At 41.8% G+C, this 26,412-nt stretch overlaps 1 long non-coding RNA gene across 1 annotated transcript in view; it reads left to right on the forward strand.

Moving 5' to 3' along the window:
* Window positions 1-1,236: 1,236 nt before the first annotated feature.
* The window catches only part of LOC126252612 (uncharacterized), a 648,178-nt gene continuing 623,002 nt past the window's right edge, over window positions 1,237-26,412 (forward strand). The window contains exon 1 of the long non-coding RNA XR_007545848.1: window positions 1,237-1,683. This is a non-coding gene — a long non-coding RNA (uncharacterized LOC126252612). The remainder of the gene's footprint in view (window positions 1,684-26,412) is intronic.

Raw genomic sequence — 26,412 nt, forward strand, 5'->3', positions numbered from 1 at the left:
GACTTTTACCATTTTTGAGAGCTCAGGCCCAGAGAGTAAGTATTATTTCTCTTGAAATGAATATTTTACCAGTATTGTATGTTTATATCATTGGCACTGAACTGGCAAAAAGAATTTGTGAGTTTGCTGTAAAATACTGACCATTGCATACATGTAAGAATTCTTGCTGAAAAAGCATAATCCTAAAGCATTGCGATTGTATATGATATGTACCATAAATGATACTACAATGCAAATTGCAAACAACTTCATAACCTAAGCTCTAGCCTGGAGGCAGCAAGTATTTTTGCTATTAGTGTAGTATATACCTTCTGGGTAGGGTATCAAGCACGTTGTTTACTAATTGTGTGTATGTTATTTCCAAACGTGGCTCTTTCAGAGGACAAACAACATTTTTGTTTGTTTACTGTAAGTTTTGGGAGCGAAGCATTCTGAAATAAATTGCCAATCAAAAGAATCGAAAACTAAGAATGAACTATACACAATAAATACTTCGCACAAGTTGCCGTAAAGTCAGCATCTTGTTAGCGGTTGCCAGTGTATGAAAAATTTGGTTGATCAGTATGCCATTAGCACTTTATTATTCTTTATTTTCATTGTCTTCGTTTAGCCTTATTACTTCATGGTTAACAGTGACGATTTACTTATTACAAATGTTAACGCGTACGTCATTTCTTTAAATTTTTTGTTACACATTATCCGGATGATCAGGAAACCTCTTCCGAGACATTTACTTAGGGTTAGGTAACCACCTGAAACTTTAGGAACACATTCACCTCGCTCTATACGAGCAAACAAGAAAAGCAATACACTACCACGGCTCTCGTAAATATATCTGCTACTGAGCGAAAGCATGCGGACATGCGGTAGACAAAAGTGTGGTTCTGTTTTCAGCAACACAGATTGTCATATGTTCACGTTTCTTCACAGGCAACTGTAGCTTAAATAGTACTTGAATTTTACACTTAAACATTTTCACCAAGCTTTCACTACGCCAGCCGCTCAACCCTCTCACATACCCTATCAAGAAACTTAGCGTTATCGATCGAAGAAATAATCGAGTGTTCTACAGAGTTAATGCTAATGTATTTGATACGCTAACCGCAGAAGTAATTTTGTTCGCTTACGTTGGCTAGCTCGCAGTTTGACATTGATTGTGTTGTTCTACAAACCGCCACTGAGCGCTAGCGTCGTCGCAGGTTTGTTGTAAGGCAAAGCATTAGTTTAGCAGTCGGCGGTGTGGACGGGTGGAATGAGTTGTGGGTGAATCACTGTGAAAAGTTCGTGCATGTACTGACTTGTGAGTGCATTTTTTTTAATTGTTCAGCTCACAAAGATAAAAAATCACTTGTGCTCATCTGTTTAGAAAGTACAGAAACTTTTATCGGATAAAACGGTGCTAAGTGAAAGGAGTTTGGGTAAAAAAAAAAAAAATTCTGATGCGGATTTCATGTCATTGTTAGTGGAAACAGTGGTAATTAAATAGTTGCAGAAAAGTGAAACAAATATATCGCTGTTGTTTACGAGTGAAACATTTTTTGTGTAAGACTTTCGAAAGGAACTTAAATGCCGTTACACGCTCATCGAAATCCGACCGAATGATTGTCAAGAAAACGAAATTGGACACGTTTAAGAAGAAATTTTAGCAAGAGTCGCAGAATTATTTTCACGTCAGTAGACCAGGTGAGTACCTAATAGTCTTTCCTACTGAACTGCTAAATTTCTTAATAGTGTTTGTCGTGGGACTATTGGGTTGGCGTGGTGGCGCCTACATCCATCGGTTTACGTATCATCGTACGTATCTTATTTTAATCATAACTGAAAATACATTCATCTAATCGGAAACATACCAGTTAATCTACAGCTTGTGCAGTCAGTGTGTTGATTCTTCATTTGCGCAAAGATTATTTGCGTGCGGCGCTCTGTCGCTTCAAAATGAAAATATCCGGTTGATATTTTCTTTATCAACGAATGTACTGTATTTTTTAATAGAATCTAAGGCATATGGGGAGAAAAATGTTAGTTGAATGAGGTACCAGTAGTTATTTCATTACATTGTCAGTATTTAAGTTGTAAACAGTGTGTGTGTGTGTGTGTGTGTGTGTGTGTGTGTGTGTGTGTGTGTGAGATCACCTCATTTTTCGCAGTAAAAACTTGAAGGTAGATGTAAGTCATTTTGTGGACGTTTTTGCCTACGAGAGCTATGTGCTTTTAGCAGCCCTTTTATTGACGTTGAACTGATTGTTAAATTTTCGCAGACGCAAGTTTGCACATAATGCTACTAGAACCACTCAAGATTTCTAGACAACACAAAATTGATATCACGGTCAGTTACGTGATTGGGCCTACAGAATTTTATGAGTTGTTAAGAGTCTGATTTCTGTGATAAAGAGTGAAAGAAAAGGGACTTAAAGCACATACATTTTAAAAAATCATTTTCCATTGCGAGTAAGTACTGCTTGCACTATTAGCATCTTTTGTTGCTTGTCTTAAGACAGATTTTACACTGCTTCTAACAAGGTCAACAAATTGTTTCCTACAGCCGATGAGTGTTCGAATGACGTTTGCTAGTCAGAGCTTGCTTTGCATCTCGTGCTTTTCGTGCTTCACCTAATTACAGTGCCTGGTCGAAAATTTCCGCATGGCCATTGTCACCGCTGCGTTGTTAGTCAGAGGTACTGCTCGCCATCTCCTGAACGTGCTCGCCGTACGTTGAACCTGCAGTGGCAAATTTATTGGTTCTGTGCCTCAAGACACATTCTTTATCTTCTCTTGAATGTTCCAGGGAATAGTGGCCATAAAATTAGCAACTAATTATTAGAAAGACCGATTTTGTTTTCGCACTGCGGGTGACGTCTGCCACTGTAGTCTGGGGCATACGTGCATCACGTCCCTAGTCTCTCATTTAATCGTACTTGTGCTGAAGCTGTACTACACCATTTCAAACCAAAACCGTATCGATGTAACATTTTGCGCCTGTCAGTATTTCAGGATTCAACGGGTACTAAACGTTATCATCTTCCTTCATGTATCGCGTGTAAGTAACGTTTACGTCGCGCTGATCCATTCTTCTTTGGAAGCAGATACTGTCTGAAAAGCCACAGCTACTTATAACCTGACGTTCTTAGGGGTAGCTACAAATACGACATAAAGAAAACACAGCAGAAAATGAGCATTTGATCCTTACTGAAACATGCACCATCACTTTTTATGTAACACTCAACTTTATATTTCTTTGGAGAGGTTATATGCAAATACTGCAGGAAAGCAGAGTAATGCCTCGACGAAGAAACCATTACATTGACAGAAACCGTGATATTGTAACAGGACAGTTGGCTCGTGTTGTTGACGGGGACATATTCTAATATATGTTATGATCTTTGTGGTGGAGATAGTGTTAAAGCGACTATTTTCCATGGCGTAAGGTAGTCTGGAACCCGGTCTCCTTAGATGGTAATGATGGAGAAGGTTATGGAATCTTTGTTCTAATGAGGACGGAGTGTAACATGTTTCCAATGAGAAATTGGATGCAATATATTCGTCCCCAAGTAACTGGATGAAAGGAGCAAGAGGAGACTGGAAAGCAAGTCAAATTCCCTCAAGAAAATGCCAATACAATGCAGATGGAGTTGCGGAAGACTAATGGAAAGTTATTTTTTAAGTGGACGGACACCAAAAAATACGCATACTAAAGAAAACAGATGTGTAACACAGTAAGGGAATGGAGATTTGTTGATAGGGAAAACTATATACTGGTCAAGTCATTCGGATTGCTTGTGTGTTGACACGATAAAATATTTAATAAAGGAAAAGACGACCTGAGAGTTACGATAGGAAATTTATTTATTAGGCCCGTATTACCTGTAAAAGAATTTTGTCAAACATGTTTTATAACAGAAAAAAGACCCTGCTCTAACTTCTATAAAAGATGGAAAAATACTCCAGTACACACGGTAAACTATCGGAGGAGAAAACATGAATCCCGTATTTCCGCCTTAAGCCTTTACAAAATCTCAGATGTTTTACCATGACAGGTTCGGCGCTTATATGTTATTGTAAGAATCTACGAATATCGTAACTCACCATCGATTTGAGAACTAGAATTAATTGTTTCCATTAAACAATAATTTCCAGTTACCGTCGGAAAAATACTGTGGCAGAGCAGCAGACGATAACCATCCAACGTATTACCTTGTTGAAGTGTTATGCTGTTTTAGCATGTACTATTGAAAGGATGTCACAAATGGAAAAAAAATGGTTCAAATGGCTCTGAGCACTATGGGACTCAACTGCTGTGGTTATCAGTCCCCTAGAACTTAGAACTACTTAAACCTAACTAACCTAAGGACATCACACACATCCATGCCCGAGGCAGGATTCGAACCTGCGACCGTAGCAGTCGCACGTTTCCGGACTGCGCGCAAATGGAAAACAGTAATACAAGAGCTATTAAAATCGAACCGAGTGCACATTTGGAACACTGCCCTTGACTCCACTCCAAGTTCTATTACTGCCGCTTATGGTATATTATGGAACATTTTGGCAGTTCCACGGCGGCGTACTTCATTGTAGCGATAGAGCTGTTGGATGTGAGAAGGGCATGCCTCACTTCAGGCAATGTCCATGATCCCTTGACAGAGTATTCACACGCACACGCGTTTCCCTACGACATTAAACTGATGATCCCATTGTGCCTCAGTGTGTATCCTGTCAAAATAACCATTCTTTTACTCAAGTTACACTTTTTCTTTCTTTTTTTTTGCGCAATTAGGTTTAATGACGCTACATTAGTTACCGGATCTGCCCTGTATCATGACATTTCACTTCGTGCAAAGCCACAATGCAGACAAGCATCTGAATAATACTAATTAAACTTCCTAACGTCTCATCTTATATTCGAACCAGTTATACCTCAGGCACGGAAGCAAGACGCTCATTCTTCTACAGCATCATTTTTCAAAAGCTTTTAGTTTCTTCTTTACTTAACTGTTTATGGTCCCCGTTTCACTTACGTACAAGGATACAACCAAGACAAATACCTCCGAAAACACTCCAGTTTATATGATGATAAAATATTTATTTTTCCGATTTAATGCTTCTGCCCTACTTCCGGGAAAGAATAGACGTGAGCAGCAGCGCTGGCGAATAAGTTTAGACGTTGTGTAAATTGATTGCAGTTGGTAAGCTACAATCATCGGAATTAAATGCTAAGCACAATTTATTAAGGTCCTGCACACGTTCAGTATTTATTGACAAGTTCGTCAGACCTTCAATATGTTGAAGCGACTTCACAAAATCTATAACATGACAAAAGCTGACATTTGACAACACGATTTTGCGAGAGTAAAACTTCTAACACCCAAAAGAAAGCATGTGCTGAAATACATTAGCTCTAGTCTGCAAGTAATAGAAAACTACGAAAAAGAGGAAACGGGTCCGAGATTGGTTGAAAACAGAAGAGATTGGTTAATTTACTGACTCAAATAAGAATCACGCACCCGAAAGATTTCATAAACTATTTTCCGATGAGTTTTGTATCGTTCTGCAAGTTGTTATTGTTGATACGAGACAAAATGAAGAAGCAGAATACGTCAATGAGAGAGGCTATCGCATCCGACAAGAGATTAGGAATAACTTGTATGTGTCTGGCGACACACATTCATTCTAATGCTCTAATTTTTGTTCTGCAATACCAGCAAGCACAATTAGTTAAAGTTCATGGAAAAGAAACATGCGAAGTACTTAAATCTGCCTGCAACGACCTGTTCAAGAAATTAACTTTATTATGCTTTTTAATAATTTGCCGAAACTGCCATGCATTTCGCAGACCTATTAGTTGTTGTTGCAGATAATGACGTATTTTTTTAAATGGAGCTTTTTTCAAAACCGCTGTGAAACACAGCAGTGTAAGAAATCTTATGCGACTAAACTGCTAAGGTCATCAGTCCGTAAGCTTACACACTACTTAACCTAAATTATCCCAAGGACAAACACACACACACACACACACACCACACACACACACACACACACACCCATGCCCGAGGGAGGATTCGAACCTCCGCCGGGACCAGCCCGACAGTCCATGACTGCAGCGCCTGAGACTGCTCGGCTACTCCCACGCGGCAAACACAGCAGTCTGTACTGTATTTTTAGATTAATGAAGTAAGCGGTGTCGTGAGAATCCGTCGTTCACCATCCTAAAGTGGCATATACAATGATTACCCTTGCGTACGCCTGTTAAAATTCTTTTGTGTTGTTGTTGTTTGTTGTTGTGGTCTTCAGTCCTGTGGCTGGTTTGATGATGCAGCTTTCCATGCTACTCCATCCTGTGCAAGTTTCTTCATCTCCCAGTACCTACTGCAACCTACATCCTTCTGAATCTGCTTAGTGTATTCATCTCTTGGTCTCCCTCTACGATTTTTACCCTCCACGCTGCCCTCCAATACTAAATTGGTGATCCCTTGATGCCTCAGAACATGTCCTACCAACCGATCCCTTCTTCTAGTCAAGTTGTGCCACAAACTTCTCTTCTCCCCAATTGTATTCAATACTTCCTCATTAGTTATATCATCTACCCATCTAATCTTCAGCATTCTTCTGTAGCACCACATTTCGAAAGCTTCTATTCTCTTCTTGTCCAAACTAGTTATCGTCCATGTTTCACTTCCATACATGGCTACGCTCCATACAAATACTTTCAGAAACGACTTCCTGACACTTAAATCTATACTCGATGTTAACAAATTTCTCTTCTTCAGAAACGCTTTCCTTGCCATTGCCAGTCTACATTTTATATCCTCTCTACTTCTACCATCATAAGTTATTTTGCTCCCCAAATAGCAGAACTCATCTACTACTTTAAGTGTCTCATTTCCTAATCTAATTCCTTCAGCATCACCCGATTTAATTCGACTACATTCCATTATCCTCGTTTTGCTTTTGTTGATCTTCATCTTATACCCTCCTTTCATGACACTGTCCATTCCATTCAACTGCTCTTCCAAGTCCTTTGCTGTCTCTGACAGAACTACAATGTCATCAGCAAACCTCAAAGTTTTTATTTCTTCTCCATGGATTTTAATTCCTACTCCGAACTTTTCTTTTGTTTCCTTTACTGCTTGCTCGATATACAGATTGAATAACATCGAGAATAGGCTACAACCCTGTCTCACTCCCTTCCCCACCACTGCTTTCTTTTCATGCCCCTCGACTCTTTTGTGTTAAGAATCCATAAATAGAAGTATTATGTACACAACGGTGGATGGAAAAACATAAACAGAGCACACTAACGTCGCATGGCTGGTTCCTGAATGTGTGTTAACATCTGAATGGAGCAGATTGTCAGACCGCCAATATTTGATATCACACGTTAAGTATACAGGGTGATTCAAAAAGAATACCACAACTTTAGGAATTTAAAACTCTGCAACGACAAAAGGCAGAGCTAAGCACTATCTGTCGGCGTATTAAGGGAGCTATAAAGTTTCATTTAGTTGTACATTTGTTCGCTTGAGGCGCTGTTGACTAGGCGTCAGCGTCAGTTGATGCTAAGATGGCGACCGCTCAACAGAAAGCTTTTTGTGTTATTGAGTACGGCAGAAGTGAATCGACGACAGTTGTTCAGCGTGCATTTCGAACGAAGTATGGTGTTAAACCTCCTGATAGGTGGTGTATTAAACGTTGGTATAAACAGTTTACAGAGAATGGGTGTTTGTGCAAAGGGAAAAGTTCTGGACGGCCGAGAACGAGTGATGAAAATGTAGCACGCATCGACTCGCAGAGCTAGCAGAGAGCTGCAAATTCCACAATCAACTGTATGGAGAGTCCTACGAATTAACTACCTGAACGTCAACTACCCGAGGCGATGGATCGGCCGCCAGGCAGCCCGTGACAGAGCACTTCATCACTGGCCTCCAAGAAGCCCTGATCTTACCCCCTGCGATTTTTTCTTATGGGGGTATGTTAAGGATATGGTGTTTCGGCCACCTCTCCCAGCCACCATTGATGATTTGAAACGAGAAATAACAGCAGCTATCCAAACTGTTACGCCTGATATGCTACAGAGAGTGTGGAACGAGTTGGAGTATCGGGTTGATATTGCTCGAGTGTCTGGAGGGGGCCATATTGAACATCTCTGAACTTGTTTTTGAGTGAAAAAAAAACCTTTTTAAATACTCTTTGTAATGATGTATAACAGAAGGTTATATTATGTTTCTTTCATTAAATACACATTTTAAAGTTGTGGTATTCTTTTTGAATCACCCTGTATATTGTCAATACTGAGAATATTGGAGGTCCATCACTACCGCTCATCAATATTTCTAGTATTGATAATACATACATCAATATGCGCTCTGGGACGGTCAATATATTGACAGTTTGACAATATTATTGATCTTGTGAGGGTCCATTTAAAGAACATGACCACACTCAGCTGAGTCATCAGTCGCTTCAGCCGTCACTTAAGTGTCCACGTTCCAGTGGTCAGTGACCCTTACACACGTACGCGCACAGAGCATTTCGCGCGCCGTGTTCAGCAGCTTTGGAATTAGCCAGATTTGCATGCGAGTGCATTGCTAATGCAAAGAGAAGTGCGGGTGCGGCCCAGACACGCACGGCTTGTCCTCGCGCTGCGGCCCGGCCCTCGGTTCGTCCTTTGTTCGGCGACCCGGCGGCCTTCGAGCAGCGAGCCGCCTGTGTGCTGTGCTGTGCTCTGCCCCCCCCCCCCCCCCCCCCCACTACTAGGGTCGGCGCCGCTACCAGACACGCCACTTCATCGGCGCCGACTAATTCAATTTAATCTTGCCACGCCCAGTTGCTTACCACCTATTTTCTTATTTAATTCACTGATAAAGTCTAATGTGAATTAGACCTACATCTTTCAGCGAAACCACTGGTTGTTAGCTGGTGCATGTCGTCGAATCTGCCGCACGAATTATGGAGTTGGGGGGGGGGGGGGTTATATTTAAAATTCCTGTTACTGTACTCCGGGGCTGTACAGCGAACTTAGTAGATGAAGTTTTGATAAGGAACGTTTGTCCGGAAATGCACCGTTTGCGTACAAAAATAAGTTTGAAGGCCATTTTCAAAGATCCCGCTTCGCGGTATGCACGAAGTATAGAGCGTAGACAATCAGCTCTGCCTTGTGTGCTTTTCAGGTGCCCATGATTAAGGGTAATGTCTGGAGTACTCGTCGTAGGGTTTTGTTCAGCATGACTAAGGACTCAACGTTTATAGTTGAGAGTACGGCTCGTAAGTGGAGATACGGATGGGAAAAATTGACCGGTTAAAATATACTTGTATTTTAGTTCTGAGGAACCGTTGTTTTTCGAAATTTGTTTGCTCTCGATTACAAGAGGTGTTTTTATTTCTTACTAACAAGGGAACCTCCCCATCGCACCCCCCCGCAGATTTAAAGTTGGCACAGTGGATAGGCCTTGAAAAACTGAAAACAGACCAATCGAGAAAACAGGAAGAAGTTGTGTGGAACTATGAAAAAAATAAGCAAACTATACAAACTTAGTAGTCCATGCGCAAGATAGGCAACATGAAGGATAGTGTGAGCTCACGAGCGCCGTGGTCCCGTGGTTAGCGTGAGCAGCTGCGGAACGAGAGGTCCTTGGTTCAAGTCTTCCCTCAAGCGAAAAGTTTTCTTTCTTTATTTTCGCAAACTTATGCTCTGTCCGTTCGTTCATTGACGTCTCTGTTCATTGTAATAAGTTTAGTGTCTGTGTTTTGCAACCGCATCGCAAAACCGTGCGATTAGTAGACGAAAGGACGTACATCTCCAATGGGAACCGAAAACATTTGATCGCAAGGTCATAGGTCAACCGATTTCTCCACAGGAAAACACGTCTGATATATTCTATACGACACTGGTGGCGGCATGTGCGTCACATGACAGGAATATGTTGTCGACCCACTTAACTTGTACACTTGGCGAATGGGTAAAAAGATTCTTCTATCTTGCCCGATTTAGGTTTTCTTGTGGATGTGATAATCATTCCCAAAAAAGTGATGAAAATGTAAGAGTTTGTCACATAAACTGCAACAAATGAATGCAACAGTTTTACAGTACCACAGTTTTCCCTGTGCTCTGTCAAAACATATGTTTTTAACTATATATGACGGTAGTATCTGTTCCCGAAAGAACAGTTACCGTGGATGACCATGTAGCTTTGCTAGAAATGAAATGATAATTAAATGGACACCCTAGCTGCAAACAGGCGTTGATGTACTTAATTGGGGACATGTTGAAAATGTGTGCCCCGACCGGGGCTCGAACCCGGGATCTCCTGCTTACATGGCAGACGCTCTATCCATCTGAGCCACTGCGGGGAGCGTGCAAGGGATAAGTCCCTGCAGACGCACTATCCTCTGTGCCCGTGGTGGCTCAGATGGATAGAGCGTCTGCCATGTAAGCAGGAGATCCCGGGTTCGAGTCCCGGTCGGGTCACATTTTCAACATGTCCCCAATGAAGTACATAAACGCCTGTTTGCAGCTTGGGTGTCCATTTAATTATCATATGTTTTTAACGTTTTCAAATTTTTCCGTGTGTAGACGGTCAAATCCTGCATATGTCCAAGCAAATCTGAACATGTCCTGGAATTTTGGAGAGCGAAGTTGATTATGTGTGAGTGCCTGAACTTTTATAATTGTTTGAAAATAAAAAATGAAACTTTTCACTCGAGGGAGGACTTGAACCAAGGACCTCTCGTTCCACAGCTGCTCACGCTAACCACGGGAACACGGCGCTGGTGAGCTCACGCTATCCTTGATGTTGCCTATCTTGCACACGGACTACTCAGTTTGTATATTGTGCTTATTTTTTTCATAGTTCCACACAACTTCTTCCTGTTTTCTCGACTGATCTGTTTTCAGTTTTTCAAGGCCTATCCACTGTGCTAATTTATAACTAAATCTGAGGGGGGGGGGGGGGGGTGCGATGGGGAGGTTCCCTTGTTAGTAAGAAATAAAAACACCTTGTAATCGAGAGCAAACAAATTTCGAAAAACACCGGTTCCTCAGAACTAAAATACAAGTATATTTTAACCGGTCAATTTTTCCCATCCGTATGTCCACTTACGAGCCGTACGGTGGGCGGAGTAAGTTTTGTTTCATGTGCTTGTTTAATTTAATACTTTGATTCCATGCATCTTGGAACTGAATCAGTTTTTCAATCTTTGCACGATTTCTGTTTACTACAAGAAATAATAGGAATAACAAACAGAAAATTGTCTGTTTCAGGAACCGGTGTTTTGAGCCGCTTTCAGTCAGGTTAGACGCGTAGAAAGAAACCGATATTATCGATAACTGCCATCCCTACGTGGTGAACCACAGTTAAACCTTCTAGTTGTAAACGCACCAGTTTCTCGCAGCAGTTATTGTAGACGCACCAAAATGGTGTGTGTGATGTCATAATTAGAACAGTGATTGATGACAGCGCCCTCATTATTTTGAAAGTAATCCGTTCTGCAGACGTACTTTGTTCAAATGTTGCGTTTCTTGACACGGGTTCCTTATTAAAACTGTATCTACAAACAAGGAGAGGTCCGCAGCGGCCGGATAGACGTTTTGAAACCAAATGTACAGTGATGTACGTTACGATTCTAGGTATCACACTCTGCAGCCCTTCACCATAGCAAGAAAAATCCGTAATACGTCGTCTGATTGGGTGGGATGACGGGTAAGATGATAGCTTCACATGCAGGAAGTTACGGGTTCGAATCTCGTCAGGCGCAGTAAATTTTTATTTCCATTCTTTTGTCACATTTTAATCTTAACATCAATTTCTTCATTTTCTCTCATTTTTTCCTATCATTCTTTTTCCATCATGAAATATTTGTTCAAGAGTTTTTAATTAATTTTGTGTGTTAATTTGCCATGTTTTTATCATCCTGTTAGTCATCAAAGTTATTACGATCATTATATCTATTTCCCATTTTGCTAGAATTTCGTTTTGCTTATAAACCCTTCTTTCATTTACGTCTTCATCTGCGTTATTTTGTCTATAGCGCAAGAGGAATTTAGTTTTTCAATGTTTGCATGACGATTACCATGCAAACCTCTGATTACAAAACACACATTATCAGACCACTGTACAGTCAATATAAATAGATTTCGTCTTTTGTTTTTTAATTGATAGATCAAAATTTTCAAATTATTGAATATTGTAATGCATCAATATAATTAAATTGACATTCACAAAAATTGTACAGTGAAAAAAGAATGATTTAAAGAAAAAGGAAAAGTCCATACGGTGCTGAAAATAATGTGGCAAAGGAATACTAGAACTAAAAAATTCATTTAACCCAATTAACTGAATAAAAAATGATCAAAATTATTTCGATAAAAATTTTTAAAAAATGGAAACTTGCTGCACCTGGCAAGATTCGAACCAACAACCTGCCGCATGTGGAGCAATTATCCTATCCATTACTCCAAACAACCAGTCTGTTTAACGCATCGCTATTTAACTGTAGTGAGCGTCACCCAAAATTCTGTTTTTTTTTGTTTTTTTTTTTTGTTTTTTGTTTTTTTTTCCGTCAGTTACTCGCAAACGAGGGCTCACGATTTTGAATGGGTGCAGCATGTGATACCTGGGATTTGTACCTACATCATCTCATATGTGGTTTCAAAAAGTCGATCCCATCGCCGGGGGACCTCTCCTTGTAAGACTGCTCGACTTCCCTTATGTGCCTGTCAAAGGAATCATGGGAAAATCATGTACACTTTTGCCGTATATTTGGTACTCCTCCCTCAAAATTCGACTTGACCAGTTTCAACCTTTTACGTTTCCTGACAGAGTTTTATCTTCTATTAGCACTTTCTGTGCGGTTAGTTAAGAGGCAAGCACCAAAGAACGGGATGAAGGTAGAGAGTAGTAGTACGACAAGACAGAATCTAGTAAGAGTTAGGCCAGCATGGTTTAACTTCAAGGATGCGACGTTTAACAAGTGGCCACGAAAGTCTCAACAATTATGCGACAGTTTGATTACGTCATAAGCAAAAATTTCTATCAACCAAAATACCTTAACCAAAATACGACCGCAGTCCGCCTCCTTAGCCGTGCGATTAAGCGCGTCAGATTCTCAAGCGGAGAGTTCAGTCTCATTTCCCGGTACTGCCAGGGAAAGTCACTTGGCGGGAGGACTGGAACGGGGCGCACTCGGCCTCGCGATGATGAGCTGCTTGAATTAGAAGCACTGGCTCCAAGGTCGGGAACGACCGGGAGAGATGCATGCTGACTCCATACCCCTCCATACTGCAGCCTCGCTACACCAGGCGGCCGGCGGACGTCACGTGGTCGTCAGGGTCTGATCGCGGAATATTAGTTAGTTTTTAAAGTACAGTCGCTTATTCATATTCCTCCCCGTTGGCCACGCCACCACACAATCAATAACTTCGCGTCATGCGAGTAACCAATTCAGTAAACTCATATTTACTGCCGTAAATAGTGCTAAAGAACAAGACGTGTGCATACAGCAAATGGTGACAAATGCTCAACAGGGCCTCGTTTACTCATTTGCACGCCGACTAGGCCCAGATACCGGCTGCACCATAGAGCCGCACCGTATCAGTTGAAAATAAAAAAGCCTCGTTTTAATACTAAGATGCGGGCGGCTCATAATCCTAGAAAAAGATATAATTATTTTGTATGGGCATACTCGGCTGAGTTTTTCGGTAAAATTAAGCCAGCAGTCACCTCTCAAATGGCAACCTCATTCTCATAAAGTTCTTCGGGGCAGCGGTAAGCTGAGAGTTCTAAAAGAGTAGAAAAGGAACTTCGACAGTTTGAAACGAGTTCCATGTTGCGGAAAGTGGCGTCTTCCATACGTAAAGACAACTGAATTATTGAGGTATTATAAGTGGCTTGATTAGTATGAGCTGTAGGCGCAAAACAATTAGCCAACAAGATCATTTAAAGCCTTAACTTTAAACCTCATTGTTGGCGGAGGAATTGTTTGAACTAAATGTACGTGTAAAATTTGCCCGGTCCCGGTCGATATATTTCTTTAGTTTTCATTTTCCTAACAAACATGTTTGTTAATACTTACATTTGGTTATTTTTAAAGTCGAAACACCAATTTTTCGAAAACATGATTAGTGTTTTGTTGTGAGCCATGAACTAAAATAGTACTCTGTTTTTGTCTTCTGCTACAAAATAGTGGAACAGGTTACCCCAGAGCCTATAGATCCTAAAAACGGTGACGGCTTGCAGAAAACAAGACTTCGCGGAAACATGACTCCCATGCTCATCCAAATTCGAAAAGATGTAAGAGATTTCAAAATGCTACGAAGATTGGCGACTTACTTCAAATTTTCAGCAATGTAAAGTTCTGCACTTGGCAAAACGCATCCTGTAACTATAACATAAATGATTCACAATTAGATTTATTCAGTTCATACGAATACCTGTGTGTCAGATATTTGTGTGGATATGAAATGCACAGGTATGGTCCTATTTTAGACAGGTGGCAAGAAACAAAAACAAAAATGTGGGTGTCTACAAAGGAAACTATTTACAAAGCACATGTGTGTCCCGTTTTAGCATATTCTCCAAATGTATGGAAGCCACACCAAATACGACGAAATAGAGAATACTGAATACACAGAAAGGAGGACGGCGCGAATGGTCACATGTTTGTTCAAATCACGGTAGAGCATCATGGAGATGATGGAAAAATTTGAACTGCCAGACGCTTAAAAGACCTATATCAATTTTCCTGCGAAAGTGTACGTACCAAGTTTCAACAGCCAGTGTTAATTGAGGAGGCTAGGAATATACCGGAAAACCCCATGCATGGCTCCCTTAGGGATGCAAAGACAAGATAAGGACGCAAAGAGGAATTTAAGCAATAATTCTTCCAGCACCTACTTCGGGAACGGCAAGAAGCTTCAGTACGTAGTACAATGGAAAGTACCGTTACCATGCATTCAGCGTTTTGCACAGTATGGAAGTGAATGTGGTCTGCTGCTTCATATTCACGAGTTAAGCAAAGGATGGCTTGTTTCAAACGAAGCAACAATTCTCTTTAATGTGATCGGCATGAAGTACATCCCAGAACTGCAAGCACAGTTCAAGACAAAGAGAAAAATATTGTATTGGACGGTAAACGATTCAACATGTATGAAACAGCAGAGGCCATATAGGCATATCAATTGAAAATGAAAATGTACTATATAGTCGAAGAGCGCATGCAGGACGAGAGTTGACGAGGGACGACTCTTATTATTTTTGTAGAAGGGGTGGGATCGATAAAACGAAGCACAATTTTTAGCAGAGTAAACTTTATAATTATTCAAAACTGTTTATAAATCATCAAACCTACTATTGCGATCCGTTTGTAATAAGTACCTAGAACCTACAATATGTTCAACTGGGAGAGTATAGTCAGTATGAGATTTAACCTTTGTTGTCCACGTGCGAGTGATTTGTAACTGTGACTATCTGTGATATAGCAAGGAAACTAAAACAATTATCTGTGGCAGTCACTTCCATTTCTTTCCACAACGCGTTTCGAGTGCTTCCGCCCTCAGGCGGTTTGGTGGATTGCATAAGATTTTATTTTTCTATGCACTTACTAGTTTCGATCCGTGCGCTATTAAATGATACAAATGTGCACATATAACGACTTGGAATGTGCTTTTTGCTGGAATATCTATGAATTGGAGCGCAAGGCAAGAACGGAGTATATAAAGGAAAGGAAATTTTCAAGTAATCCACTGATACACCTTAACATGGGGGTGCAAGCCATCGAAACGCATCATGAAAGTGAATAAAAATGTGTAGCACAGATAATTGTTTTGCCTTGGATGAGATTAGCAAACGTTATTTTGCTGTCAGACAGGTAACGTGTAGCTATATGCGATTACTTCACGCATCCGCCATATCTGTAGTAGTTTCGACAGTGGTCGGTAACACGAGAGAAAACATCGTGAATGAAAGATAAAACGCTGGCACCTGCCCACCATACCTACAGATTGATATACTATTTATACTGAATTTACATTCAGTGTTGAACTGGTGTAAAAACAAACCAACTAATATTATGTTCTTACTCTTCATGAGATACGGTTCGCCATTTCACGCTACAAACAAAACTGCGATCAAAGCAGTGAATGGTGGTGTGGCCATGTACCAAAACCAGCCATGTCTATTAGCCAATGTTTTCTGTGGTTCTTGATACTAATGATCTGCGAGGTTTTTTGGATCAACTGGAAAAAAGTATGACAGAGACTAGAATTTCAAACGAAAAAGTTCACTGATGGTAAAACCTTCTAAGTAGCTGGTGTGCGTCAAATTCCTAGCCTCAGTGCTCGACATTTCCATTCCTGCGCTGGAATCTTATTCAGGTTTCTAATACCTTTACTGGATGATTGAACACCGTCGAAAGACATTGCCACGTTCACTTATAAGATGATGACAGTAGAGGGATCGAAACGCGAGTATTGAAGAAATTTGAAGAGGAACATGATGTGACCGAACGACTGAAGATCTCACAATCGATGACAACGGCTACGAAAACCTGCGGACTTACATTAAAAAAATCCTCATCGTCCGTCTCTACAGTACATCTACAGACGATTTCTCAATGGGAAAACTGTAGGTGGTTATATAGAAATTGGTGGAATATCTATTTGTCGTTGTCACCATTTCACAAACTCTATAGGATTCAGCTTCATGGGTGAGATCCACTAATTTGGTAACACTACTACAAAGTGGGCGAACCTAAAAGAAACAACGGTGATAATCATATATAACCTTTTTTGCAGTTGCACTGCCATGATAAAAAGTGTTCGCGTTTCAGATGTCCACCACAGTAATGTGGTGCCACTTGCATGAGTCATAGGACGTGTGAAACCGGAGATAATTATTTCAAGGAGACTGAAGTCCACGGAGATCTTCCTTTCTCATCTGTCATTGAGCAAAACATAATTCTGGAAGTCTGCCAGTTTTCTGCGCTGACGTGCCGAATGTTTGCGTAGGATATTCATTTACGTCAGCTTATTATCATTTCACAATGTGTGCCAGTTCGATGGCAAATTACAGAAATGACGAAATGAAATGATTGTTACAGAACTTGCGGAGGCACTGAAGCTATAAGGAAACAAAGCCCACGTTTCGCTATCTTCTATTGTAATTTGCCGGTTTATTGTGTGCAACACATTTGTAAGTCGTTCACCAATTTGGTTATTCTTTGCACATGGACTGTGTGATAATTTTGATGTGGGATTTTTTAGCACATCATCCATTTTTATACGTGGAAAATTTGTTATAAAAAGTTAAGTGCTGAAAACGTTTCCAGTAAACTAATCAGCTTACATAAAATGAAAGCATGATTTCAGTGGATTTAACTGGTTTTCCCATCGGTGCTCAGCGAACATGATGATAATATTAAATAGGAAAACACTGCAGAATTATGTTGATTTGCCACGAACCATCTTATGGTGATAACTGATTGTCGTTCCTAAAGTGTCTTCTTTCGACAATAGCAATCTCTCTTTCTCTACATTGTTCAGAACCTACCTGGACATCTAAAATTTCCTGTAGTGAGTAGCGTGTCATCTTTGACAACGAATCACGAGCTGTAGATCATGGTAAATTTCTCTGTGGATTTATCACAGACCATTGTACGTTGTTTTTAGAAGTAGCTTCATCAATGAGGACGTTGCAGAGAGTTGTTCGGTATGAAACATAAGCAGCTTAACAAAAAGGCTTTACGCGCATTGCCCATTTACGACCTCATTTACGACCGTTGGTTCCGTATCTCTAAATATTGTTTATTATCCACCACTGCCAGCATATTTATTTGGGAATCTGGCCACTGATTTGAATTAATCAGTTAATGTTCCTCGTTTACAAACACGTTCATTGCTGATTCCACCTTTTTTCCAAACATATATGGTTTTTTATATCTTCAATCGGTTATATTTCTGAACTACTGTGCTCTGTAAGTAGGCATTCTCTTACTGTTCCAGTTGGGATTTCTTTCGTACTAGTAAAAATATCATGATAGTCTTACCTAGAATTTTTATCTGTTTTTTATCTGTGGAGCTATCTTCGTGCGCGCATTAGCAACGCGAATTTAGTACTAAATGTTTTGTCCAAATCTTAAGATGTAATATAAAGCAAAAAAGTTTTTGGTACTTTATTTCAGGTTAACTGCGTGTTTTCGAAAGCTACTAGTAAAAATATTTGAGCAATGCGTTGCTTCATTGCACAATGGCCGGCTATCAGTGCTCATTGAGGAAGAAAAACCTAATAACCAAAATAGAGAACGACACATCAAATAAGTCCCTAATAAGTACAGAAATATATCTGTGTATATACACAAGAAAGAAACTTGGGTTTTGAAACTGACAAGTTTCCAAAGCTTTAATTTAAAAGAATGGCACAAGTTTTGCAATACTGTTACATAACGCAGGGGCTGGTCAAAAATATAGAAACGCCAAAAACAAAACACATTGCCGTGCCTAATACGGTGTAGGAAACCTGTTCGCATTCAAAATAGTTTGCAGTCGTCTATGAGTGAATAATGATATCTTAAACCATTATTCGCCGCGCGGGATTAGCCGCGCGGACGCTGGCACGGTAGCCCAGCGTGTTCGGTCAGAGAGCTGGTTGGCCTCTGTAATAATAAATAATAATAAAAAAAACTGAGTGGAAGGATCAACAAACGAACTTTAACGGATGTCATGTGACGTCCGCAACGACCAAACACAACGATCACCGACGAAAAAAAAAGAAAAAAAAGCAGTCTAAGGTATTGCAGTCATGGACTGTGTGGCTGGTCCCGGCGGAGGTTAGTCCTCCCTCTGTCATGGGTGTGTGTGTTTGTCCTTAGGATGATATAGGTTAAGTAGTGTGTAAGCTTAGGGACTGATGGCCTTAGCAGTTAAGTCCCATAAGATTTCACACACATTTGAACATTTAAACCATTATTCGTGCAAAATAGTGGAAAGTTCATGTGACGATGATGTATGTGTAGAGCGATCTCTCACGTTTCTCTGCTCAGTGCATCGTAAAGGTTCGATAATACTGAGAAGTGTTGAGTGTGGTAGCCGGGGAGTTGGGACAGTCCTCGTCCTTGGCAATGCGAGCTGTGTCAAGAGGGACCTGTCGTCTTGGAACACGCATCACCATCTCCATCGACATTGTAACTTGGAATGCACCTGATCGGCCAGAATGGTCACACAATCTTTGGCAGTAATGAGACCGTTTCCCGCGGTGTTTTAGTATTTTTGTCCAAAACCCTGATTTTCATATATGATAGTGTACCATGAAAGAGTGCTTTTTACTTTTGAAACATGGAGGAGAGTGTCTTTCCATTAAAAGCACTGTAGGAGAATCGTTGAATAGGTGGGTTAGACTCATCATTAAGGCAAATAATTAAAATGGTTGCATAAATTCTCCTGTCAAGCATCAAGAGTCGTCGTCATTTTCACATTGCTTTACAAAGCACGGAAGTCCTTCAAACAGAACACTGTTCACAAAACTGCTATTCGAAGGAAAAAATGGAAATAACGAAAATTTTTTTTAGCCCAGATTAGGGGAAATAATTGATTCAGAACCACACTGCGCTACGTCATGATGTTATTTCATGTACTAAGCATAAAAGTAAGCGCTTGCAAAAAACCTTCCACTGTGTTGCAAAACTTGATACCGAACTTGAAGTTGCGTGTTCACGTAAACGACGGTGGCGACTAGTTTGAGCTCTTGCTCCGTCTGCAATGATCCTAAAGTACGCGGGGTTTTAACTACAGCACCCTGTCCGATAAGAACGTGTAGCAGAGGAGTAGATAGTGAAGTAGAGCAGTGTAACAGAGCGGGGCCAGCGTCTGGCGCTACTGAGGTCCCGGGGGCGGTGACCGCGCGCTGCGAATAGCCGAGGCGCTGAGGCGTGCCGGTGCCCACTTCCCTGACACGGAACACGCCACCTTGTCGACGTCGCTCGAACACACACACAGCCGGGGACCGCTCCCACAGGGATTAGCCGTCAGCCGACTGGGGAACTGTTCCTAACTGCGCCATCCATTCACGAGTCCTGATGTGCGATACAGGTGGCGTTTTGACAAGTGCACGTGTCTCATTACAGAATATGCAAGCTTGTATCTAGGACAGTGAGAGAATATCTTCTCGAGGTGTGAGGAGACACGTTCATAGTGTAGCTCCGTGACGAGCAGAAACCACGTAAATTCTTGGACCGTCTGCATTCCATTCATGAGAACATCTAATTCACGTGGATTGGAAAAGGACGGATGCCTCCCTTGAATGTCTTACTTCACCGTAAACCAACGGCACTCTGGCACATGGTGTCTTTCGCAAGCCGACACATAAAGATACGTCGCTGTCCGCGCACAGCTGTCTTCATCCTTCGCGGACCAATGGTTTCCTGAATACACTTGTACACAGGGCACATACGATGGCTGAGGAGGACCGCCTGCTGCAGCTCAGCCGGGGGTAATATTCCCTGAGGGGTAAAATTAAAACAATATTTTTAAAAGATTTATACTATCACTCTTTTACAATTCTGTTATACTGACTATGTAGGTTACAGATAATGACATTCTTTTCAGATACTAACATAACACGTGACACAATGTGCTGGAGATCGTAGTTCGTGAAACGGATGCATGAATAACATTTTCCTCACCCACAGGACCCATTACACATACAATTTGTACCATGCATCTGTGACAGTAAAATTTGAAACACATAGGTTGCGGCAGGTCACACCAGTATTCAAGAAAGGTATTAGGAGTAATCCACTAAATTGCAGGCCCATATTATTAACGTAGATATGCAGTAGGATTTTGGAACGTACATTGTGTTCGAACATTACGAATTACCTCGAAGAGAACGTTCTATTGACACACGGTCAACGCGGATTTAGAAAACATCGTTCTTGTGAAACACAAGTAGCTCTTTACACACGCGAAGTATTGAGTGCTGTTGATAAGGGATTTCAAATTGATACCGTATTTCTAGATTTCCAAAAGGCTTTTGACACTGTACCACACAAGCAGCTTGTAGTGAAATTGCGTGCTTGTGGAATATCGTCTGTTATGTGACTGGGCACGTGATTTCCTGTCGAAGAGGTCACAGTTCGTAGTAACTGACGGAAAATCATCGAGTAAAACAGAAGTGATTTCTGGCGTTCCCCAAGGTAGAGTTGTAGGTCCTCTGCAGTTCATTAACCGATTTAGTAGACAATCCGAGCAGCCGTCTTAGGTTGTTTGCATATGATGCTGCCGTTTATCGTCTCGTAAACTAATCTTCAATGGTGCGAAAATTGGCAGTTGACCCTAAAAAAATGAAGTGTGAGGTCATTCACATGAGTGCTAAAACAAACCCGCTAAACTTAGGTTACACGATAAATCATTCAAATCTTAAGGCCGTAAATTCAACTAAATACCTAGGAATTACAATTACGAATAATTTAAATTGAAAAGAATACAGAAAAAAACGTTGTGGGTAAGGCGAACTAAAGATTGCGTTTCATTAGCAGAACACAAAATGTAATAGATTTACTAAAGAGACTTCCTACACTAAGGGGGAGAGTGTCACGAACGTGATGGACGATTTGGAATGGACATCATTAAAACAAAGGCGTTTTTCGTTGCATCGGAATTCTCTCACGAAATTTCAATCACCAACTTTCTTCTCAGAAGGCGAAAATCGCCGACCTGCACAGGGAGAAACGGTCATCATAATAAAATAAGGGAAATCAGACCTCTCGCGGAAAGATATAGGGTCCGTTTCTTCGAGAGTGGAATAATAGAGAATTACTGTGAAGGTGGTTCGATGAACCTTGTGCCAGGCACTTAAGTGTGATTTGCAGAGTATCCATGAAAATTACTTCTGCGAATTGTAGTTTGTTCCCGCATTATAGCAGAAATTGCTTCATTACTGACAGTACATCGCAATGGTAACTAGGTTGTGACTGCTACATGCTGTAGGACCTACAGTGATAATGTTGTTGTTGTCAGTGGTCTGACAGAAAGGATTAGCAGCTTGAAGTCTTCCAATTTCTGTCAGTTCTGAAGTAAGCAGTCCAGCAATCAAGTACTGTACTTTACAAGCAATAAGCAAATTCTCCCCCCATGAACCATGGACCTTGCCGTCGGTGGGGAGGCTTGCGTGCCTCAGCGATACAGATGGCCGTACCGTAGGTGCAACCACAACGGAGGGGTATCTGTTGAGAGGCCAGACAAACATGTGGTTCCTGAAGAGTGGCAGCAGCCTTTTCAGTAGTTGCAGGGGCAACAGTCTGGATGATTGACTGATCTGGCCATGTAACATTAACCAAAACGGCCTTGCTGTGCTGGTACTGCGAACGGCTGAAAGCAAGGGGAAACTACAGTCGTAATTTTTCCCGAGGACATGCAGCTTTACTGTATGATTAAATGATGATGGTGCCCTCTTGGGTAAAATATTCCGAAGGTAAAATAGTCCCCCATTCGTATCTCCGGGCTGGGACTACTCAAGGGGACGTCATTATCAGGAGAAAGAAAACTGGCGTTCTACGGATCGGAGCGTGGAATGTCAGATCCCTTAATCGGGCAGGTAGGTTAGAAAATTTAAAAAGGGAAATGGATAGGTTAAAGTTAGATATAGTGGGGATTAGTGAAGTTCGGTGGCAGGAGGAACAAGACTTTTGGTCAGGTGATTACAGGGTTATAAATACAAAATCAAATAGGGGTAATGCAGGAGTAGGTTTAATAATGAATAAAAAAATAGGAGTGCAGGTTAGCTACTACAAACAGCATAGTGAACGCATTATTGTGGCCAAGATAGACACGAAGCCCATGCCTACTACAGTAGTACAAGTTTATATGCCAACTAGCTCTGCAGATGATGAAGAAATTGAAGTAATGTATGACGAGATAAAAGAAATTATTCAGGTACTGAAGGGAGACGAAAATTTAATAGTCATGGGTGACTGGAATTCGTCAGTAGGAAAAGGGAGAGAAGGAAACACAGTAGGTGAATATGGATTGGGGGGAAGAAATTAAAGAGGAAGCCGCCTTGTAGAGTTTTGCACAGAGCATAACTTAATCATAGCTAACACTTGGTTCAAGAATCATAAAAGAAGGTTGTATACCTGGAAGAATCCTGGAGATACCAAAAGGTATCAGATAGATTATATAATGGTAAGACAGAGATTTAGGAACCAGGTTTTAAATTGTAAGACATTTCCAGGGGCAGATGTGGATTCTGACCACAATCTATTGGTTATGAACTGCAGATTGAAACTGAAGAAACTGCAAAAAGGTGGGAATTTAAGGAGATGGGACCTGGATAAACTGAAAGAACCAGAGGTTGTACAGAGTTTCAGGGAGAGCATAAGGGAACAATTGACAGGAATGGGAAAAAGAAATACAATAGAAGAAGAATGGGTAGCTCTGAGGGATGTAGTAGTGAAGGCAGCAGACGATCAAGTAGGTAAAAAGGCGAGGGCTAATAGAAATCCTTGGGTAACAGAAGAAATATTGAATTTAATTGATGAAAGGAGAAAATATAAAAATGCAGTGAATGAAGCAGGCAAAAAGGAATACAAACGTCTCAAAAATTAGATCGACAGGAAGTGCAAAATGGCTAAGCAGGGATGGCTAGAGGACAAATGTAAGGATATAGAGGCTTGTCTCACTAGGGGTAAGATAGATACTGCCTACAGGAAAAATAAAGAGACCTTTGGAGAAAAGAGAACCACTTGTATGAATATCAAGAGCTCAGATGGCAACCCAGTTCTAAGCGAGGAAGGAAAGGCAGAAAGGTGGAAGGAGTATATAGAGGGTTTATACACTCCTGGAAATTGAAATAAGAACACCGTGAATTCATTGTCCCAGGAAGGGGAAACTTTATTGACACATTCCTGGGGTCAGATACATCACATGATCACACTGACATAACCACAGGCACATAGACACAGGCAACAGAGCATGCACAATGTCGGCACTAGTACAGTGTATATCCACCTTTCGCAGCAATGCAGGCTGCTATTCTCCCATGGAGACGATCGTAGAGATGCTGGATGTAGTCCTGTGGAACGGCTTGCCATGCCATTTCCACCTGGCGCCTCAGTTGGACCAGCGTTCGTGCTGGACGTGCAGACCGCGTGAGACGACGCTTCATCCAGTCCCAAACATGCTCAATGGGGGACAGATCCGGAGATCTTGCTGGCCGGGGTAGTTGACTTACACCTTCTGGAGCACGTTGGGTGGCACGGGATACATGCGGACGTGCATTGTCCTGTTGGAACAGCAAGTTCCCTTGCCGGTCTAGGAATGGTAGAACGATGGGTTCGATGACGGTTTGGATGTACCGTGCACTATTCAGTGTCCCCTCGACGATCACCAGTGGTGTACGGCCAGTGTAGGAGATCGCTCCCCACACCATGATGCCTGGTGTTGGCTCTGTGTGCCTCGGTCGTATGCAGTCCTGATTGTGGCGCTCACCTGCACGGCGCCAAACACGCCTACGACCATCATTGGCACCGAGGCAGAAGCGACTCTCATCGCTGAAGACGACACGTCTCCATTCGTCCCTCCATTCACGCCTGTCGCGACACCACTGGAGGCGGGCTGCACGATGTTGGGGCGTGAGCGGAAGACGGCCTAACGGTGTGCGGGACCGTAGCCCAGCTTCATGGAGACGGTTGCGAATGGTCCTCGCCGATACCCCAGGAGCAACAGTGTCCCTAATTTGCTGGGAAGTGGCGGTGCGGTCCCCTACGGCACTGCGTAGGATCCTACGGTCTTGGCGTGCATCCGTGCGTCGCTGCGGTCCGGTCCCAGGTCGACGGGCACGTGCACCTTCCGCCGACCACTGGCGACAACATCGATGTACTGTGGAGACCTCACGCCCCACGTGTTGAGCAATTCGGCGGTACGTCCACCCGGCCTCCCGCATGCTCACTATATGCCCTCGCTCGAAGTCCGTCAACTGCACATACGGTTCACGTCCACGCTGTCGCGGCATGCTACCAGTGTTAAAGACTGCGATGGTGCTCCGTATGCCACGGCAAACTGGCTGACACTGACGGCGGCGGTGCACAAATGCTGCGCAGCTAGCGCCATTCGACGGCCAACACCGCGGTTCCTGGTGTGTCCGCTGTGCCGTGCGTGTGATCATTGCTTGTACAGCCCTCTCGCAGTGTCCGGAGCAAGTATGGTGGGTCTGACACACCGGTGTCAATGTGTTCTTTTTTCCATTTCCAGGAGTGTACAAGGGCGATGTACTTCAGGACAATATTATGAAAATGGAAGAGGATGTAGATGAAGATGAAATGGGAGACACGATATTGCGTGAAGAGTTTGACAGAGCACTGAAAGACCTGAGTCGAAACAAGGCCCCAGGAGTAGACAACATTCCATTAGAACTACTGATGGCCTTGGGAGAGCCAGTCTTGACAAAACTCTACCATCTGGTGAGCAAAATGTATGAGACAGGCGAAATACCCTCAGACTTCAAGAATATAATAATTCCAATCCCAAAGAAAGCAGGTGTTGACAGATGTGAAAATTACCGAACTATCAGTTTAATAAGTCACACCTGCAAAATACTAACGCGAATTCTTTACAGACGGATGGAAAAACTGGTAGAAGCGGAGCTCGGGGAAGATCAGTTTGGATTCCGTAGAAATGTTGGAACACGTGAGGCAATACTAACCTTACGACTTATCTTAGAAGAAAGATTAAGAAAAGGCAAACCTACGTTTCTAGCATTTGTAAACTTACAGAACGCTTTTGACAATGTTAACTGGAATACTCTCTTTCAAATTCTGAAGGTGGCAGGGGTAAAATACAGGGAGCGAAAGGCTATTTACAATTTGTACAGAAACCAGAGGGCAGTTATAAGAGTCGAGGGACATGAAAGGGAGCAGTGGTTGGGAAGGGAGTGAGACAGGGTTGTAGCCTATCCCCGATGTTTTTCAATCTGTATATAGAGCAAGCAGTAAAGGAAACAAAAGAAAAATTCGGAGTAGGTATTAAAATTCATGGAGAAGAAGTAAAAACTTTGAGGTTAGCCGATGACATTGTAATTCCGTCAGAGACAGCAAAGGACGTGGAAGAGCAGTTGAACGGAATGGACAGTGTCTTGAAAGGAGGACACAAGATGAACATCAACAAAAGCAAAACGAGGATAATGGAATGTAGTCAAATTAAATCGGGTGATGACGAGGGAATTAGATTAGGAAATGAGACACTTAAAGTAGTAAAGGAGTTTTGCTATTTAGGGAGTAAAATAACTGACGATGGTCGAAGTAGAGAGGATATAAAATGTAGACTGGCAATGGCAAGGAAATCGTTTCTGAAGAAGAAAAATTTGTTAACATCGAGTATAGATTTAAGTGTCAGGAAGTCGTTTCTGAAAGTATTTGTATGGAGTGTAGCCATGTATG

The sequence above is a fragment of the Schistocerca nitens genome, chromosome 4 (genome assembly GCF_023898315.1).
Source record: "Schistocerca nitens isolate TAMUIC-IGC-003100 chromosome 4, iqSchNite1.1, whole genome shotgun sequence".
Classification (NCBI taxonomy): domain Eukaryota; kingdom Metazoa; phylum Arthropoda; class Insecta; order Orthoptera; family Acrididae; genus Schistocerca; species Schistocerca nitens.